Source organism: Papaver somniferum, chromosome 2 (genome assembly GCF_003573695.1).
Source record: "Papaver somniferum cultivar HN1 chromosome 2, ASM357369v1, whole genome shotgun sequence".
In the NCBI taxonomy this organism is placed as follows: Eukaryota; Viridiplantae; Streptophyta; class Magnoliopsida; order Ranunculales; family Papaveraceae; genus Papaver; species Papaver somniferum.
Genome location: NC_039359.1, coordinates 65,805,044 through 65,827,238, shown reverse-complemented (window position 1 = coordinate 65,827,238; position 22,195 = coordinate 65,805,044). Strand labels below are relative to the sequence as shown.

At 37.3% G+C, this 22,195-nt stretch overlaps 1 pseudogene; it reads right to left on the bottom strand.

Annotated features, from left to right (window-relative positions):
• Positions 1-5,669: 5,669 nt before the first annotated feature.
• Positions 5,670-5,769, bottom strand: LOC113354676 (annotated as a pseudogene).
• Between the last annotated feature and the right edge of the window lie 16,426 nt (positions 5,770-22,195).

Here is a 22,195-nt window from a genome sequence, read left to right as displayed (position 1 = left end):
CTTATGTTCTTGAGACTTGGGCATGCTAGTCATCTCAGTACCTTAGCTGACTTATTGTCTGACTGAGTTAACTCAGTGTAGATCAGTTTAGACTCATTGGTTTGACCCAGTACTGACTCAGTGAACCTTGACTGAGTTGGTTCCTTTGACCTTTTGACCAGGACCTTGACTTGACTATGGACGTTGACTGTTAGTTGAACCATTTGACCATCAGTGACCGTTAGTTGACCCAGTTGGGTCAGCTCTTGTGTAATGGGCCGAGTCTAGTGGATTTGGGCTTAGTGCCATGTATCCTTAGTTAGATATTTTGGACTTTTATGGTCTGGATTGACCTTTGGTTCCTTCTAAAAAGTTGTAGATACTCATAAGACATAGCTAATGGACTATAGAACCAACCTAATTGATTTAATAATTCTTAGATATGCTAAATATAGATAATAAAAGATATAGAATTATAAATGGGCCTAGAACCATTAGATAGAACTATATAATTCTTGTGTGAGCCATGATGGCTAGATTCCTAGACTTCTTGTGTGATTAACAGTTAGTCTATATTAACAAAGATCGATTCAAAGGATGAATCAGTGGATCGTGGATCTCGAGGTAGGCGTGGCTTGTCATCAAAAGAGGTGGGAATACTTTTAACTCTTTTGTTATTGTTGTTGTTTTCTTTTACCAAAGTTTATGTTTAACAAATTCATGCATTGTCTGGTTGTGCTTTCCCTGCATTGTTTAACTTTGATTTACAAAAGTTCTGCTATATCTTTTAATCTTTCCATTGCTTGGAAAGGAATTGTAATGCTTTGTTTGTCTTTATGAATTGTTTGGGAAATGAGAATTTCCATCTGTGGTATGTAGAATACTGCTCCTTCATTTATATCTACATGAATTCGAGCTTTTATGCAATCACTAGGTGCGGGACGAGTCACCATATTATATATTGTTTGGAAGGAGTTAGTTCCATATACATGATTGTTTACCTCTGTGTATTGACTTTATTTTAGTGTTAGGGAAAACATGAATTGTTTTCAAATCATTTTCAATAATTACTTGAAATTTAAATGTTATTCCTACGGGGCACCCCTTTTAGGGATGATGTGCTCACCCATTCCCACTTTCAGTTTCAGAGACAGATCAGAGTTGCGCAGCGGAAGCTTCGAGGAGTTGAGTTTATTAGTTTGATTAACTTCGTCTATGTTATTATATTGTATGTTTTATTTGTAAACCAAATGACTATTGTATATGTATCACTTGAGATAAGTTCTTTTATATGTATATATTGTAGAGCGGGGCTAGTTTTGGGTTAAGTTTTGTAGCAGATTTCTTAATTGAATGCTTAAGTATTTGATTTAGATTCGTAGTGCCTCTTTATTTAGTTAATCTCTTGGATTAGTCAGCTGCTAGCTTTGGGGGCGCTACAAAGATGTTACCTTATCAGAGGAAGGAGATCCTGGAGATGATTATTTTTCCGCAAAGGGAAAGGTGGTCTCATCAAAGACGACGTGCCTGCTAACATATATGCGACCAATTGGGACATGAAGGCATTTGTAACCTTTATGTTGTGGACTATAACCAATAAATACACAAGGAGAGGAAGAAGGATCCATCTTGTGAGATCGATAAGGACGAAAATGGGGAAAACAATGACATCCAAAAACTCGAAGAGAGGTATAATAAGGTGTTGAGCCAAATGATACTTCATATGGGGATGTTTTCGCAAGAGCAGATGAGGGTACTCGATTCATCAAATAACACGCTATAAAAAATGCATCATACCAGTAGGAAGATGGTTTGACCTGTTTCACGTATGTGACGATGCATATGTTCAACTAAGCCATTTTCGTCAGATGTGTGTGGGAAAGAGAAACGATGAAAAATTCCATGCTGTTGAAGATAAGGAGTGAATTTACGATACTCAGCGGCATTATCTGATTGAAAATTTTTAATTTTCCAATCAAAGAGATTCTCAACATGTTTTTGAAAACACAAGAAACATAGAGTAGACATCTGATTTATGAGTAATGGGAAACATCCATGTAATTGAGAATATGTATCTGAAAAGGAGAGGGTCTAACAACACCACCCAATATTTCTCTTAGAAATCTGTATGGACTAACTTCGAAATACTTTCTAGAGAATCAACTAGACAGTCAGACTCAATCTAGGTAAAAGTATCTCAAGGAGTTAATATCTCTCTCTTGTTTTGATTTACTCAAGCTAATAGAAATCAGCGAGTCTTTAATCAAACACAAGGAATAACTTGATGATACCAAACACCAATATCTAAGGATCAATCAATGACAATCAACAACCAAAGGTTGGATTACTCTAATTGATGATCTAACGCACAACCTGTATTATTTTAATTATAAAGACAAAACAATATAATGCGGAAATAGAAATAACACAGACATCAGAAATTTTGTTAACAAGGAAACCGAAAATGCAGAAAAACCCTGCGACCTAGTGATAGACACATTTTTGTGTCCGATTTGTCTCGATTCTATATACTGTTAGGGCTCATTTTTGTACTTATTATGATGTTTTATTTATTTGTAGGTATTTTTGGCTAATAAACATTTTTGGGAAAAAAATTGGCTCGAAAAGTTGTCGGAAAGCACCCGGAGGACATTTGCTATTCGGACTCTCACTTTGGATAAGGGGTAACCTAATTACTAAGGGGCATCCCATTTCCAGGCAGTTGCTAATCGCACCCTTACTCTGGATAACGGGAAACCATCTTCAATATTAAAAAAAAAAGGATTTTGGCGGGAAAAAAATGTAGTTAAAGAGAAGTTTTGGCAATCGTGATTTGGAGGAGTTTGAGGTCGATTAAACCTCTGATTTTCATAGGATAGACTCCTTATGGGTTTAGGAATCTGATATGGGTGTTTAAATCGATTAGATTGGGCTCAATCGACGGATTTTTCTCACAATAAGAAAATATGGAAAGTCACGTGTGTGACCTGTTTTAGTGAATTTTAGAGAGATTAAAGCGCTGTAAACCTTCCCAAAGATTTGTATATATCAAAGGAAGAGTTTAGAATAAAAATGAAAGCTCAGAAACGCGTAAAAATCCTAAAACAAGAAATTTTCGCAACTTGGCCGTGAAGAGAAGGAAAAAGATTTTGGAAGATTTGGGAGAGATTTAATCGGTATTTTTTTGATATAAATAGATGTCTTGGGTCATGTAGAAGAGGGGCCGAGAGTTTGGGAACCTAAGGAGAGCCAGAGAAGAAGAAAACAGAGCTTTACCAAACTCTGTTTCTGCTGCTGCTGTTGTTGAAGAAGAAGAACAGCTGAAGAACATTGACCCCGGTAGACAGTCGCAGAAAAGTGTCAATGTTTAACAGCTGAAGAACATTAAGCTGTTCAGCGCAGTCTTAAATCAGCGACAAAGCAACAGTTTTTCTGTAACAGTTCCATTGTAACAGCTGTTTTCCAACACCAATACACTGTTGCAAACAGACTGTGTTATTAATTTTCACTCTTTTAATCATCTTTTGAGAAACAAACACATATTTTGAGATCATGATTAATATGAGGAGCTAAACCACATTGCTGAGGCGATAGAGGAAGCTATTTTTCCAACAAAAAAGTGGTATATTCTATTTTATCTTTTTATTTGCAATAATTATATGATTATTTGCCTTGCACTATTATTGAATATGATTTTTATTTGAGTGATTGTGATCTATTTTGGTGGAGTATGCTTAGTTGTAATACTTTTGATGCTTCATACTTGGTATTTACAATTATTAGTTTTGAAAATCTACTTGTTGCAATATTTTAGAATCAAATTAAACAAGAAAATTGCATAAATATAAGTATTGGTTTAATCACTTTGAACTTGGAAAATAGTGGAATCTTAGCCTCAGTGTTTCTTTTAGTATTGATATCATCTTTGATTGAGTTTGCTATAATTTTTAGTGAGTTTTCTATTTTAATATTAGGATTTAAGTCTAATTAATATCCTTCACAAGTCTGAGAATCGAACCACTTTTACCACTATCTAAAAATCACATCAATTTTTGGCGCCGTCGACGCGGACTTGTTTTTAGGGTTTTAGATTTATTTTTATTTATTTATTTATTTTTATTTTTTGTTTTTATTATTTTTTTCTTTTTTATGTTTTTGGGTATTTATCTTGTGTCTACAGGTTCTGGATCATAAAGAAAATTGAGCCAAGGAGTTTGGTGATTTCATAAAGACTTGGAGATAAAGATTAAAGCAAAAAGAACAGAAAAGAAGAAAATTTATTTTTTATTTTTTTTTAGACAATTTTAGTGTAGGGTTTGTTTATTTTTTTTAAAAAAAAAAAATTGTATTAGAGTTTATTATTTTTGTAATTTTTCTTTATTTTTTTGGACTTTTGGACTTTGGGACATTATTTTTTTTTATTACCCTACGGAAGGGTACTTTAAATATAAACTGTTTGCAGAGAAGGAGGACAATTACGATATTGTCTCTGCACCTTGGGTTCGTACACTAGACATCAGAGTCAGTGGCCCGAGTCGACTACAACCGATTCATCCCCCGTCTGGAACGGGAGGTAAGATTCTAAACACTCGCGAATCCCCTGTCAGCGAGTTACTGGACTCCTTCGTATGCATATATGTTGAGGACTGAATACGGACATTTATTTTTCTAGTAAAGGGCAAGGCCTGGCCATACAAGATAAGGGTTCGGATTTCATCACCGTTCTCTTCTTGCCCGCTTTAGGAACACGTAACCTACGCGAACCTAAGCCTAAAATTTTGACTAGAACGAGACCGATAGGGTAACGAGCTTAACAGGAAAGTCATTCGAAAAATATTGGTTACTCTTTTAAGCATACTTCGAAGTTCTTGACGGTTTCTGTAAGTTGAATGCGTGACTGCGCCGTTGTAATACCGGTGAGGCCTTGGGTATCAAAGCTCCACCGAGCTTCCCTCGCCTCTATTCAACTTACGTTAACTCGGATTGATTCCAGAGGGGTTTGCTTAAATTGTAACGAATTCCCGTTCGAAGGATTAGAAGCTGGTCTAGAAACAATCTAAGTGGAGCCATCATGCTTTTTGTTTGCTAGAAATCAATAGGTTTGATTTGGTTGAGTCGGCCTTGATCTGTGTTTGCTTACCCTTCCAATTTAGAAAATTCTATTGTATGCCTGAACGTAAAAGAGACGCACTAGGTAGATTTGTTAAAGAGAAACCTAGTAGTTCGAAGCGTCTCGATTACCTTAATCTAGAAAGGCTTTTGAAGAGTCTGTTTTTGAACGTTCTTTGACTGAGGAGAGAATCCTGTTGCTCCGATAGCGCCAGAAATGGCAACTTTGAAAGCTTTGTTGAATCCAACTAGGACTACCCGTCCTTCGTGTATTAAGTTAGCTGAAACGGAGGCACCCTATGAACTGAAACCTGGGACCTTACAGATGCTCCCAATCTTTTTAGGGAAAGAAAATGAAAACCCTTATTACCATGTTAGGGATTTTGAGGAAATTTGTAGTACTCTAAGAATTAGAGGCTTAGATGATGATGCTTTGAAACTTAGGTTATTCCCATTTTCCCTGAAAGATAAGGCCAAGTCGTGGCTGTATAGTTTGGACTCCGAGTCAATTGAGACATATGAACAACTTACATCTGCCTTTTTCAATAAGTTTTTCCCTAGGCACAAAACATCGTCTATTAGGACGCAAATATGCACATTTTCACAACAAGAGGGAGAATCTTTATATAGGTATTTGGAAAGGTTCAATGATTTATTATCCCAGTGTCCTCATCATGGTTTAGAAAAGGTTAGGCTAGTTCAGATCCTTTATGAGGGTTTAGATTATTCCACAACGACCATGGTTGAGTCTCTATGCACTGGTGGATTTGAAAACCAAACTGTTGATGCGGCGATGGAATTTTTTAATGAAATCGCCGAAAAAACCCAGCAATGGGAAAATAGTAGGGCACCCCAGAAAACAATTCTTTTAAGTAGAGGAAACGTTAATAGGGTAGAAGGAGGCTATGAATCAGATGCCAAAATTGCTGCTATAGCAAAAAGGTTAGAAGCCTTAGAAGTGGGCCAGACTAGTGGTAGAGTGGAGCCTTTTTGGGAAGGCCAGAATATTGAAGAGCAGGCCAATGCTCTTTATAATAACACTAGATTTGATAACCGTCAAAAGATTGACCCATATTCAGAAACCTATAATCCTGGTTGGAGAAACCATCCGAACCTTTCGTGGTCTAAGGGCCAAAGTCAAGGTCAGTTTAGTAATTCTAATGCTCCCCCAGGTTTTGGCTATACTAAGAATCCTTCAGGACTAGCTCAGTTTCAGAATCAGTCAGATAAGAAAATCCTAAGTTTAGAGGAATCTCTCGCCTTGTTAACTCAGCAAACTGCAAAATTCCAGTTATCCGTAGAACAGAGTCTACAAGCTAGTAACAGGATAGGACAAGAAAATAGTCAGGCTATTTCCGAGTTAAAAACCCAGGTTGGTCTGATAAGTGATTCTTTGAGAGAAAAAGGTAAGTTTCCTAGTCAAACACAACCCAACCCTAGAGGAGTTCATGAATTAGGTGCAAAACCATCGAATCAATTGAATGTGTTAGAACCCTTAGAAGTGGTAGAGTTGTAGACAATAAGGTAACCATGCCCGATAGTGAACATACTGTAGTTCACCCCTCAGGATCTCACCTCTCAGGACCAGTAGCTGAAGAGACTGATAAAGTTTCTGATGATGTGAATTCGGTTCCTGAAAGGTCTGATTTTAGGCCTAGAGCCCCATTTCCTCAGCTATTAGTACCAACAAAGAAGGAATCGAACTTTAATGACATAGTGGAGGTTTTTAAGCAAGTTACCATAAACCTTCCCTTATTAGATGCAATTAGGCAAATTCCTGCTTATGCCAAGTTCCTTAAGGATATGTGTACGCGAAAGCGAAAACTTAGCGTCCATAAGAAAGCCTTTTTAGCTAGTCACGTAAGTTCAATCATTCAGAACACCACAACTCCAAAGTACAAAGACCCAGGTTCTCCTACCATTGCTTGCACAATAGGTAACTTCCGGGTAGAAAAAGCTTTACTTGACTTAGGAGCCAGTGTGAACTTACTGCCATTCCATGTATACTTACAGCTAGGACTTGGTGAAATGAAACCTACTCAGATGACACTGCAGTTAGCTGATAGGTCTGTTAAAATCCCTCGAGGTGTTATCGAGGATGTTCTTATTGAGGTCGACAAGTTTATTTATCCAGTGGATTTCGTGGTCCTAGATACCCAACCTGTCCCTGACCCAGAGAACCAGATACCTGTGATTTTAGGTCGCCCATTTTTAGCTACGTCTAATGCGATCATTAACTGTCGAAATGGTGTGATGAGTTTATCTTTTGGTAATATGACTATGGAGATGAACATTTTTAATGTCAGTAAGCAACCTCATGAGCTAGATGACACATGTGTTGAGGAGGTGAACATGATAGAAGCCTTAGTTCAGGAGTCATTACCAAACATCTTGTCTGAAGACCCATTAGAAAGTTGTCTATCCCATTTTGGTTTAGATTTTGACGACGATAGCACTATTGAACAGGTGAATGCTCTATTAGATTCTACCCCTGTGTTAGACACTGATAGATGGAAAGCTAGGTTCGAACCGTTACCAGTTTCTGAGACTACCCTAATTCCTTCTTTAGAAGAGCCCCCAAAGTTGGACCTTAAACCACTACCCGATACTCTAAAGTATGTGTTTTTAGGCCCATCTGAGACTTTACCTGTGATTGTAGCTTCCAATTTGGATAGTGATCAGGAAAGTAGGCTAGTAAATGTACTTCAAGACAATAAGGAAGCTTTAGGGTGGACTATAGCAGACATTAAGGGTATAAGTCCTACTGTGTGTATGCATCAGATTCATTTAGAGGAAGACTCCAAACCTTCTAGGGAGATGCAACGTCGACTGAACCCTAACATGAAAGAGTAGTTCGAAAAGAGGTGCTTAAGTTGTTAGATGCGGGTATTATTTACCCAATTTCAGACAGTAAGTGGGTCAGCCCTGTTCAGGTTGTCCCCAAGAAATCAGGTATCACTGTAGTCCAGAATGATAATAATGAATTAATCCCAACCCGAGTGACCACGGGATGGCGTGTGTGTATTGACTATAGGAAATTGAACAAGGTCACAAGGAAGGATCACTTTCCCCTTCCTTTTATCGACCAAATGCTAGAGCGATTAGCTGGACATAGTCACTATTGCTTCTTAGATGGCTACTCCGGTTATAATCAGATCGTTATTGCCCCAGAAGACCAAGAGAAAACCACTTTTACCTGTCCCTTTGGTACCTTTGCGTATAGACGCATGCCTTTCGGGCTATGTAATGCCCCTGCAACTTTTCAGCGTTGTATGATGAGCATATTTTCTGATATGGTAGAAGGGTTCTTAGAGGTCTTTATGGATGATTTTTCAGTGTTTGGTTCATCTTTCGATGAGTGCTTGCATCATTTGACATTAGTGTTGACTAGGTGTAAGGAAAAAAATTTAGTGCTTAATTGGGAAAAATGTCATTTCATGGTTAAATCAGGAATTGTATTAGGGCACATCGTCTCTTCAAAGGGTATAGAGGTAGACAAAGCCAAAGTTGACCTTATTAAGACTTTACAGGTCCCAAAAACCGTAAAAGATATTAGGTCATTCCTAGGGCATGCAGGTTTTTACCGTCGATTCATTAAGGATTTTAGCTTGATTTCTAGACCTCTTTGCAATTTGCTTGCAAAAGATGTTAAGTTTGTCTTTGATGATGCTTGTTTAGAGGCTTTTGAGAAGCTTAAAACTTTACTCACTACTGCCCCGATAGTCCAGGCACCTAACTGGAACCTACCCTTTGAGATTATGTGTGATTCTTCAGATTATGCTATAGGCGTCGTTTTAGGACAACGAAAAAAAATTACTTCATGTGATTTATTATGCTAGCAAAACTCTGAATGATGCCCAAATGAACTACACAACTACGAGAAGGAACTTTTAGCCATCGTGTTTGCCTTGGATAAGTTTAGGTCCTACCTATTAGGTTCTAAGATCATAATCTATACAGATCATGCTGCTTTGAAATACCTTTTATCTAAGAAGGATACCAAACCTAGATTGATTAGATGGATCCTATTGTTACAGGAATTTTCCCCAGACATTAGAGACAAAAAGGGTGCAGAAAATGTAGTAGCAGATCACTTGTCTAGGCTAGTTGTTAGTTCCCCTAGTGATTCCCTTCCTATAAGGGATAGCTTTCCTGATGAACAATTGTTCTCTGTTTCCCAATCACCTTGGTATGCAAATATAGTGAATTATTGTTACTGGTCGAACCCCTCAACATTGGGGTAAGCAAGATCGTTCTAGGTTTTTAGCCGAGGTTAAGCATTTCTTTTGGGACGATCCTTATCTGTTTAAGTATTGTCCGGACCAGATTATTAGGAGATGTGTATCTGAGAGTGACCAGTCTAGTATTATCTCCTTTTGTCATGAACATGCATGTGGGGGTCATTTTAGTGCTAAGAAGACTGCTGCTAAGATTTTGCAGTGTGGATTTTACTGGCCTTCGTTGTTTAAAGATTCCCATAGTCATTGTGTTTCTTGTGAGCGTTGCCAGAAGTTAGGAACCATTTCCCGTAGAAATATGATGCCTTTGAACCCTATTTTAGTGATTGAGGTCTTTGATGTGTGGGGCATTGATTTTATGGGTCCATTTCCTATTTCGTTTGGTTATCTTTACATACTTGTCGCTGTAGACTATGTGTCTAAGTGGGTTGAGGCGGTTCCGTGTAGAACGAATGACCACAGGGTCGTAGTCCAGTTTTTGAAAGAGAATATACTTACACGTTTTGGTACGCCGCGAGCTATAATTAGTGATGGAGGTTCACACTTTTGTAATAGACCTTTCTCTTTTAATGAAACAATACGGTATTACCCATAAAGTAGCAACCCCATATCACCCTCAGACTAGTGGTCAGGTAGAGGTTTCCAATAGGGAAATTAAACGTATTCTAGAGAAAACAGTTAATCCAAATAGGAAAGACTGGTCGTCGAGGCTTACTGATGCCTTATGGGCTTACCGTACTGCGTTTAAGACACCCATTGGAATGTCACCTTATCGTTTAGTGTTTGGCAAGGCATGTCACCTGCCTGTTGAGTTAGAGCATCGAGCCTATTGGGCTATTAAGAACTTAAACTTTTCACTTGACAAGGCAGGAGCTCAAAGAAAGCTCCAGCTCAATGAGTTGGACGAGATTCGTAGAGATGCATACGATAGTGCTAAGGAGTATAAGAACAAAATGAAACTTGTGCATGATAGGAATATTTTACGAAAGTCATTTTCTCCAGGTCAAAAAGTTCTTCTGTATGACACTCGTTTGCATCTATTCCCCGGGAAGTTGCGCTCTCGGTGGACCGGTCCTTTTGTGGTCCGTACTGTTTTTCCTCATGGCGCTGTTGAGATTGAGACACCAGATGGTAGTAGTTCTTCGAAGGTTAACGGTCAGCGATTGAAGCCCTTTTTAGAGCCTTTTCCTACAGGTGATGTTGAGGAGGTCCCTCTGGAGGACCCTGTTTACCTTGATTGACCATCGAGGCGATTTTGTATGTTGTATAATATTTTTGTAGGTTTTTGGTTACACTTCACCCAGGTACTATCTTTCCGACTTCTTCTTTACTATTTCCTCATGTTACTTATATTTTGGTACTGTTCTTTGATTAGAAACATTGAGGACAATGTTAGATTTAAGTTTGGGGGTGGGGTAGAACTTTTTGTTACCTTTTCGTTGCAAAAATAAACTCCAGAGCCTAGAAATTTATCCCTATTAAGGATGGCACTAACCAATCTAAGTGGATGGAAGCATTTTGGTTGTAGGAGTTGAGGAACCAATCTGACTAGATGGCAACATCTAAAGAGTCTATTCATAAAAGCACAGAGCTCAGGTGTTAGAAATAACATGATAGTTTCACCATATCTCGTTGAGTCCTTTTCACTTCTGTTTTTATTTTGTTTTGTTTTTAAACTATGTTTCTCTAAGTGATTAGGTGGGGCTCACGATTCAAGTTGTTACCAATGCTAGGGTGAATTAGAGTGATTGAGATAAAAAAAAAAAAAAGAGACCAGACCATCAGACCAACTGGAATAAATTCAATAAAGTCGACCACTGGAACCCTTGTATATGCCAGTTGTGTTGACCTAGAGTTAGGATTATCAATCACTGGTTCCCTTGTATATGCCAGTGTGTTGATATTAGTCAGACTAGTATCTCAGTCCATTAGGATAGGTTCATTTTGGCGGAGGCCTTCAGACAGATATGAGAAACACCGTTCACCTAGTAAACATCAAAACCATCTATGTTTTTCTATATCCATCTTCTTGATCTATCCATGTGATTAGTTTTGACTCCGGATATTGATGTCCATAGTGCGACTATCTGAGTAGAGCTCTGTCACTTCATATGAATTTTAGTATGCTTGAGTGCAAACTCGTGTACAACAATTGGAATTTCGCATCAGGGTACTTCCTCCTGTAGTCAATAAGTATGCCAACCAAGGAGATTCTTTAGTGCCTTCCAAGGTTCTGTGTAGATAGCTAGGGTCTGGAGTAAAAGGTTTTGTGGGTATACCTCTGGTAAGCCCTCCGGAGACAACACTCCGCCACTAGGGACACCTAGGGGTTTAAAGGCTTATTGCATACGCTAAATGCAATCGACGATGCCTGCGACAGTGAGTTAGGATTTTATTTCTATTTTATTTTTGCTCGAGGACTAGCAAATAATAGGTTTGGGGGTATTTGATAGACACATTTTTGTGTCCGATTTTCTCGATTCTATATATTGTTAGGGCTCATTTTTGTACTTATTATGGTGTTTTATTTATTTGTAGGTATTTTTGGCTAATAAACATTTTTGGAAAAAATTGGCTCGAAAAGTTGTCGGAAAGCACCCGGAGGACATTTGCTATTCGGACTCTCACTTTGGATAAGGGGTAACCTAATTACTAAGGGGCATCCCATTTCCAGGCAGTTGCTAATCGCACCCCTACTCTGGATAAGGGGCAACCATCTTCAACATTCAAAAAAGGTTTTGGCGGGAAAAAGTGCAGTTAAAAGCAGTTTTGGCAATCGTGATTTGGAGGAGTTTGAGGTCGATTAAACCTCTGATTTTCATAGGATAGACTCCTTATGGGTCTAGGAATCTGATATGGGTGTTTAAATCGATTAGACTGGGCTCAATCGACGGATTTTTCTCACAACAGAAAATATGGAAAGTCACGTGTGTGACCTGTTTTAGGGAATTTTAGAGAGATTAAAACGCTGTAAACCTTCCCAAAGATTTGTATCTATCTAAGGAAGAGTTTAGAATAAAAAGGAAAGCTCAGAAACGCGTAGAAATCCTAAAACAAGAAATTGTCGCAACTTGGCCGTGAAGAGAAGGAAAGAGATTTTGGAAGATTTGGGAGAGATTTAATCGGTATTTTTGATATAAATAGATGTCTTGGGTCATATAGAAGAGGTGTCGAGAGTTTGGGAACCTAAGGAGAGCCAGAGAAGAAGAAATCAGAGCTTTACCAAACTCTGTTTCTGCTGCTGCTGCTGGTGAAGAAGAAGAACAGCTGAAGAACATTGACCCTCGGTAGACAGTCGCAGAAAAGTGTCACTGTTTAACAGCTGAAGAACATTAAGCTGTTCAGGGCAGTCTTAAATCAGCGACAAAGCAACAGTTTTTCTGTAACAGTTTCATTGTAACAGCTGTTTTGCAACACCAATACACTGTTGCAAACAGTATGTGTTATTAATTTTCACTCTTTTAATCATCTTTTGAGCAACAAGCACATATTTTGAGATCATGATTAATATGAGGAGCTAAACCACATTGCTGAGGTGGTAGAAGAAGCTATTTTCCAACAAAAAAGTGGTATATTCTATTTTATCTTTTTATTTGCAATAATTATATGATTATTTGCCTTGAACTAATATTGAATATGATTTTTATTTGAGTGATTCTGATCTATTTTGATGGAGTATGCTTAGTTTTAATACTTTTGATGCTTCATACTTGGTATTTATAATTATTACTTTTGAAAATCTACTTGTTGCAATATTTTAGAATCAAATTACAAAAGAAAATTGCATAAATATAAGTATTGGTTTAATCACTTTGAACTTGGAAAATAGTGGAATCTTAGCCTCAGTGTTTCTTTTAGTATTGATATCATCTTTGATTGAGTTTGCTATAATTTTTAGTGAGTTTTGTATTTTAATATTAGGATTTAAGTCTAATTAATATCCTTCACAAGTCTGGGAATCGAACCACTTTTACCACTATCTACAAATCACATCACCTAGTCCAGATTGAACACACACTGTATTAAGCCTCAAAAGACACTAGCCTTCTCCAAGCTAACTTCGGACTGGACTATAGTTGAACCCCAATCAGTCTCCTACCGATCTAAGGTACAGTTGTACTCCATACGCCTCTGATCCCAGCAGGATACTTCGCACTTGATTCCCTTAGTTGATCTCACCCACAACTAAGAGTTGCTACGACCAGAAATCGCAGGCTTTGACAATAAAAAAATCTGTCTGACACAGCCAAGTCTATCAAAGGATCAATCTGTCTCCCACAGATAAACCCTAAAGGTTTTGTTCCGTCTTTTTGATAATAATCAAGGTGAACAGGAACCAATTGATAATCCGGTCTTATATTCCCGAAGAACATCCTAGAGTTATCAATCACCTCACAACAATCTTAATCATATGGTAGCGAAACAAGATGTTGCGGAATCACAAACAATGAGACGAAGATGTTTGTGACTACTTTTTATATCTTTCCTATCGGAGATATCATTCTCAAGCCAATCAATCTGATTGTACTCGTACGATAGAAGATGCAAGATCAGATCACACAACTACGATAAAAGTAATATCGGTCTGGATTCACAATCCCAATGAAGTCTTTAAGTCATTAACTTGGTTTTAGAAGAAGAAAACCAAATGTTAAAGGAGAAATGACTCTAGCACGCAAACTAGTATCACACGTGAGGTGTGGGGATTAGTTTTGCACAATACTAGATGTCTCCTTTATATAGTATTTCAAATCAGGGTTTGCAATTAAATTACCTTGGTAACAAAGAAATCAATATCCACCGTCAGATGAAACCTTATTTAGATTGAAGCTAATATTTCTCAACCGTTAGATCGAAAACTTAGCTTGTTACACACACTTGACAATGCACGTTTCAAGGTTTGTTAACCGTACCCAAACATATGCACTTGTTGGTTCAATAATAGTTAACCAAAAGGTTAGCCATATGAGCATTTCATATCAACCATGTTTTTCTTCACCATAACTAGTTCAAATGACTTCAAGATGAACTAGTTAGAGAGTTGTTCAATCGCAAGGAAATCTCATGTACTACACAAGACACAATTGAAGCAAAGCTGATTTGATTCACTTGAATCGGTTCATGAACTTTTATAGCCACGGTTTGCAAACTGCATTCCTTAGTGTTTTTAAGTTTAAGTTCATAAATCATCTTCAGATATATAACCTTCTCAAGTTCGCAAACTAGGTTCGCGGACTTAAGTTTCCGGGGCAGAGTTTACAAACTCCAGTAGAAATTCTCGGGAATGAGAACTTCGCCGGTTCGCGGACTGGGTTCGCGGATTGAGTTCGCTGACTTAGCTTCACGCAAGTAGTTAACTCCAGCAGAAATTCTTGGGTTTGAGAACTTCGACAGTTCGCGGACTTGGCTCACGCCATTCTTCTAATTCTCTTGATCAACAAAGTTCGCAAACTTTGGTTCAAGGAATAGGACTTATACATAAATGTGTTTCCACAACAATGCTTATGTCCACCATTGGTTATGTAATATAAACTCTCATTTCAATCATCGAAACATTCTTAGAGGAAGTTATATAGTTGTTCTACCATTCTCGTGAAAGCAATTTTCAAGATGATTGAAACATATCATGACTTTCGTCACATGGTAAAGATAAACTTGATCGAAGCGAAAAGCTTACCAACAAATATTTCAAGATATAGATAGGCGAGGTATACTCGGCTCGAAATACCAAATGTGTATAATCCAAGTCTATATATATAGCATACGACTTCTTGTCTCAAAGAGTAGGAGATAAAGTATATAGACTTTTGAGTGATAGATAAGTTCAAGTCTTCACATACCTTTTTGTCGAGAAGTTTCATCGGTTCCTTCAGTATGTCTTCTACTTGTATGATGAATCGCCATGAAGTCCTTGAGATCAACTACACTTTCTATCCTAGTCCGAGACTTGGCTATAATAGACTAGAAATCAAGACTTATAGTTTTGATCACTAACATTGACAAACATGCTTGAGATAGCAACGCATGCGAGTTCGACCGAGCAATGCTCTAACAATATCCCCTTTGTCAATTTTAGTGACAAAACTATCAATACATATGAAATACAAAAAAAATAAAGAAACTTTAGTAGCTCCTATTCCACATGTCTAATCTTCAACATTCCTCAAATCTTCGTCACTTCCAAGTACTCCAATGATCCCAAAGGTTGTAAGTTTAGCATCACCGCTATTCAAGATCCGTAGCTATAACAATGAGAAAACATAGTTCTCGATCAATTGTATCACAACTTCAACAATAATACTATGGTGATATGTATCACTTCCCCTTAGTCAATACTCCATCTCACATAGAAACCACTCCCCCTTACACAATGATCCGAAAACCATATGTATTTGTAGTATGAACTACATATTAATTCTCCCCCTTTTTGTCAATAAAATTGGTAAAGGTACAAGAACGGGATCATAATGAAATTTCTGAAAGAGACATTTCATGACAAAAGGAAAAAATATATACCAACTAATTTAGATGAAATCATAAAGCCGAAGCTAAATGCATTCATCAAGGAGTTTAAATATACAAGATAACCTCTCTAAAATTCCACAGCCTCACACCCCTCAAGATATGACCATTAAGCAAAAGTTCAAAAGAACTCTCCCCCATTTGATGTCATTCCCGAAAGAACAACAAGAGCGACCTTAATTTCGAAAGAAAATAAGGATTTTTATTAGACACCAAAAACCATAATAATGATTTTCTATATCCAAAAACTCAATCAAATTAATCACAAGTAAGCCCATGATTAATTTAATCGGAATACACAATCAAATTAAACACAAAAGGTGATCAATTCAATTGATTGTGCTCAACATAAGAGAACTTATGGAGACACGAAAATACTCAACTAGATTAATTACAAGAGAACCCATACTTAATCTAATTGGAATACACAACCAAACTAATCACAAAAGTAATCAATTTAATTGTCATTTGTTTTGCTTGACATAAGAAAACTTACGGAGCAATAACTAGATAACCAAACAAGATGATTAATTTAGTTCAATATGCTCGACATAATATACCTCACGGAACACCAACTAAGATGAAAAATCAACTTGGTTGTATAGTGCTCAACATAAGATACATTACGGAGCCTCATGGTAATACATAAAATATGGATCAGGGATGATCAATACGCAGAATACACAAGGATTCATTCTATCTTCCCATCACTGTTGGCATAACGATATTAATAGACATAATCCTTGAAAAAAAAGATTTTACCTATCTTCCATCAAATAATTGACAATATAGGCTTAACTTTTGTATTTGTCAAAAGTCCATCCATTCTTTTACCAGTACGTGAATAACGACCACGAGCGACTTTACTTTTGGCAAAGTATGGGATAAACATAGTTCACAGACGTAAACACCAATCCCATAACAAATCATAAAGATTAATACTGCAAAAACATCATCCTCCAAATATTTTAGAATTTAAACCAATAAACCTAAAAAAGAACAAGAAGATGAAAAATAATAGCTATGTGTAGTCAGAATCATTGCTATTCCAAGCACTAGTTATTCTTCCAACTAAATCAAAAAGAAGACATACTAGGCAACATAAATAAAACTCAGTTTAAAAACAAAAGAAACTAAGCCTTTTCAGCAACTAGAGAACGAACATGGACGAGTTCATCATTTGCCTTCTTTAGTTCATCTTTCTGAAAAACAAGATTTCTTGTTGCAATCCCGAGATGTTCTCGTACTATTTCAAAGTCTTAAAGAATATTTCCTACTAGTTGTGAAGACATCTGAACCGGTAGGTTGTTTTCATGATCAACAGCCTGAAAGCATGTTATGGAGACATCAATCAACTCACTGGTATTTCCCTGTTCGACTTCAACAATATTGTTGCTTCCATCCATTATGCACAGAAATTTTAATAGAATCTTCTGACCTTACGAAACCCAATATTTATAAGGTATTCCAAAAACCCTAGGAACCATGGAGTTCGTGTGGGTCTGGTACGTGTGCCTGCGGTCAAAACTCATGTGAGACCCAGGAAAAAGGAGAAGCAAGGAAGTTCAAGAGAGTGTTGTCAAGCGGCAGACACTTAGTGTAGGGATGAAGAAAAACGAACAAATCCAGAGATAACAAAAGAAAACTTTAAACAATAACTTAATACACTCCATCTAGATTTCTCAATATGAGCATCTTGAGAACATAGAGCATCCTTCTTTGTTAAAAGAAGGATGCAACCTTATACAGTCATGGTGTACTAAGATGAGCATCTTGCTCATAAAAATTCACTTCTTCTTTTCCCTTTTCAGGCTTACAAGGATAGACATTACTTATCACAGCAGAAGAATTTTTATCAAGAGAAGTTTTAGGAGTACCTGAATCAACTTCTTTCCATGTTTTCTTGATGCCCAGTTTGAGTCTATTTACGCCGATTTTCAGATCTGAGACTCGATTGTTGATATGTATCAAGTCTGGAACGAATGTCTTGGATCTGCAACCTTCTTCAGGGATAGATGAGTAATTCAACTTTTCTCTCTTTCTCCTATGCCTTTTTCTCTTTCAGTGTTAGACACTTTTTCACTATTCTTCCTTCTTCCAATATAGGCATATTTTGAATTGAGCATACAATTAAGAAAGTATTTATCACGGTACATCCCGTGATTGTTGGAAGTACCTTTTCCAACAATGTGTGTCACCGGTTTAATAACTTCATTAGACATCCATGTAAGAATGTTAGGAATCTTTTCATTTCTCAACCGAAAGCGACATCTTTGCGCAGAATGTTCTTTATTCCCGCAATAATAGCAGTTAAAATTGTTTTTGACCGATCTCTTATGAGCAATTTTAGAAGAAGTTGAATCCTTGTTTTTAGAGCCATTGCAAACTGTCAAAGGTTGTTCACATGGAGAATTATCAACGGTTTTAACAAAATTAATCTTACTAGTTTTTGGAGCGTCTATTCCTTTATATCCCAGACCACGTGTATCACGATGTTCTTTACATGCTCCAATCTTAGAAGACAATTTTGTAGAGCTAGAATTAAACCTTCTCAGATTCTCTTCCAGTGATTTTACTTTATCAAGAGAAGCTGCAAGGTCAGATTCCAAGGATTTTTCTTTGGAAAGAAAGCTGAGTTCTCTGCTATTAAAGAATTTTTGTTAAGAGTCATATCTTGCATTAGTATCTGCAAGTCTTTCTTTCAACACACAGATTTTGGAGAAGATTATCACATTCGGACCTTTTTGTGCGTACATCTTCATCACGATCTTTAACCATAGATTTTAAGAGTTTGTAACCACCATCATATCCTTTAAAGAGTTTTCTCAGTTTTCTGTTTTCTAGACAAAGAGGAGCCATGTATTTACTCAAGCACGTTGTTGACTTCTTTTCTTTCAAAGCACGGTCAAACAACTTGTTATATTGAGGAATTTTCTCATCAATGCTTTGCCCTTCTTCTGAATCACTGTCATCTGAAAGATCGTCCAACTGTTCATCAAGAGATTTTTCCCAGTCCAATGCAGATTCATATGAGGGACAAGAGACAGAGTTTTTCTCAGAGTCAAAAGGACTTTGAACCTTACAAGAGTGACTATGATGTTGCGTTATCAGAGATAATATCGTCCATCCTCAGGTCAGCCACAAACACAGACTTTTGAGGTCTTTAACCGTGTTTTCCTGCTCTGATACCAATGGAAAAGGCGGGGATCTAACAACACCATCCAATATTTTGCTTAGCAATCTGTATGGACGAACTCCGAAATACTTTCTAGAGAATCAACTAGACAGTCAGATTCAATCTAAGTAAAAGTATTTCAAGGAGTTAATATCTCTCCCTTGTTTTGATTTACTCAAGCTAATAGAAATCAGGGAGTCTTTAATCAAACACGAGGAATAACTTGGATGGTACCAAAGACCAATATTCAAGGATCAATCAATGAAAATCAACATCCAAAGGTTGGATTACTCTAATTGATGATATAACGCACAACCTGTATTATTTAAATTATAAAGATAAAACAATATAATGCGGAAATAGAAATAACACAGACACCAGAAATTTTGTTAACGAGGAAACCGCAAATGCAGAAAAACCCCTAGCCTGGACCTAGTCCAGATTGAACACACACTGTATTAAGCCGCTACATACACTAGCCTACTCCAAGAAAACTTCGTACTAGACTGTAGTTGAACCCCAATCAGTCTCCCACCGATCCAAGGTACAGTTGTACTCCATACGCCTCTGATCCCAACAAGATACTGCGCACTAGATTCTCTTAGCTGGTCTCACCCACAACTAATAGTTTCTACGACCCAAAATCGCAGGCTTTGACAATAAACAAATCTGTCTCACACAGACAAGTCTATCAAAGGATCAATCTGTCTCCCACAGATAAACCCTGAAGGTGTTGTTCCTTCTTTTGATAATAATCAAGGTGAAAATGAACCAATTGATAATCCAGTCTTATATTCCCGAAGAACAGCCTAGAGTTATCAATCACCTCACAACAATCTTAATCATATGGTAGCTAAAAAAGATGTTGCGGAATCACAACCAATGAGACGAAGATGTTTGTGACTAGTTTTTATATCTTTCCTATCGAAGATATCAATCTCAAGCCAATCAATCTGATTGTACTCATACAATAGAAGATTCAAGATCAGATCACACAACTACGATAAAAGCAGTATCGGTCTGGCTTCACAATCCCAATGAAATCTTTAAGTTGTTAACCTGGTTTTAGAAGAAAAAAACCAAAGGTTAAAGGAAAAACGACTCTAGCACGCAAAATAGTATCACACGTGAGGTGTGGGGATTAGTTTTGCACAATACTAGATGTCTCCTTTATATAGTCTTTCAAATCAGGGTTTGCAATTAAGTTACCTTGGTAACAACGCAATCAATATCCACCGTTAGATGAAAACCTGATTTAGATTCAAGCTAATATTTCTCAACCGTTAGATCGAAAACTTAGCTTGTTGCACACACTTGACAATGCATGTTTCTAGGTTTGTTAACCGTACCCAAACATATGTACTTGTTGGTTCAATAATAGTTAACCAAAAGGTTATCCATATGAGCATTTCATATCAACCATGTTTTTCTTCACCATAACTAGTTCAAATGACTTCAAGATGAACTAGTTAGAGAGTTGTTCAATTGCAAGGAAATATCATGTACTATGCAAAACACAATTGAAGCAAAGATGATTTGATTCACTTGAATCGGTTCATGAACTTTTATAGCCACGGTTTGCAAACTGCATTCCTTAGTCTTTTTAAGTTTAAGTTCAGAAATCATCTTCAGATATATAACCTTCTCAAGTTCGCAGACTAGGTTCGCGGACTTAAGTTACCGGGCAGAGTTTACAAACTACAGTAGAAATTCTCGGGAATGAGAACTTCGCCGGTTCGCGGACTGAGTTCGCGAACTTAGCTTCATGCAAGTAGTTTGTCAACTCCAGCAGAAATTCTCAGGTTTGAGAACTTCGGCAGTTCGAGGAATTGGCTCACGCCATTCTTCCGGTTCTCTTGATCAACAAAGTTCGCAAACTTTGGTTCAAGGAATAGGACTTATACATAAATGTTTTTCCACAATAATGCTTATGTCCACCATTGGTTATGTAATCTAAACTCTCATTTCAATCATTGAAACATTCTTAGAGGACATTATATAGTTGTTACACCATTTCTCGCCAAAGCACTTTTCAAGATGATTGAAACATATCATGACTTTCGTGACATGGTAAAGATAAACTTGATCGAAGCGAAAATCTTACCAACACATATTTCGAGATATAGATATGCGAGGTATACTCGGCTCGAAATACCAAATGTGTATAATCCAAGTCTATATATATAGCATACGACTTCTTGTCTCAAAGAGTAGGAGATAGACTAGATAGACTTTTCTGTGATAGATAAGTTCAAGTCTTCACATACCTTTTTGTCGAGAAGTTCCCCCGGCTCCTTGAGTAGTTCTTCTACTTGTATGATGAATCGCCATGAAGTCCTTGAGCTCAACTACCCTAGTCCGAGACTTAACTATAATAGACTAAAAATGAAGACTTGTAGTTTTGATCACTAACATTGACAAACATGCTTGAGATAACAACGCATGCGAGTTCGACCGGGCAATGATCTAACATCAATAAAAATTATATAATATCGATATCCATCATTATAAACTATGTGAGAAGGAACCCAAACATCCGAGACAATCAAATCAAGAGGATTTAGATAAATAGTAGTACTAGAAGAAAAATGTAACTTATGACTTCGATGTTCATGACAAGAAGAACAAAAACTGATTGTTCGACTAGAAACAGGAAGAGAAAACTTAGATATGACATGACGCATAGTCCGCATCATGGTATGGCCTAATCTAGAGTGCCATTCTTGGAAACTAGCACGTTCACCAACAATACTTTTCGCAGAATCATCAAGAACATAGAGACCACCAACCTTACTGCCGCGCAGAAGCACTTTCCCCGTGCGTCTATCCTTCACAAGACAAAATTCAGGATGGAACTCAAACAATACATCATTATCTGTAGTAAGACGGGAAACCGATAATAGATTATGACATATTTGATGGGAAACAAAGCATTTTTTAGGTATAACTTACGATCAGGAGTGCCAAAGATGGAGGTACCAATATGAGAGATTGGAATAGAAGAGCCATTACCCATATTTATTTGATCATGACCTTGTACTCTGAGTAAGGATGTAGCCTAGCAAGATCATGCGTGATGTGATCAGGTACTCAACTGTCGGTACCCATGGAGAAAAAGAAGATCTTTGAGTTTCAGCAGTATAAGAACGAGAATCAGACGACTGTTGTGACT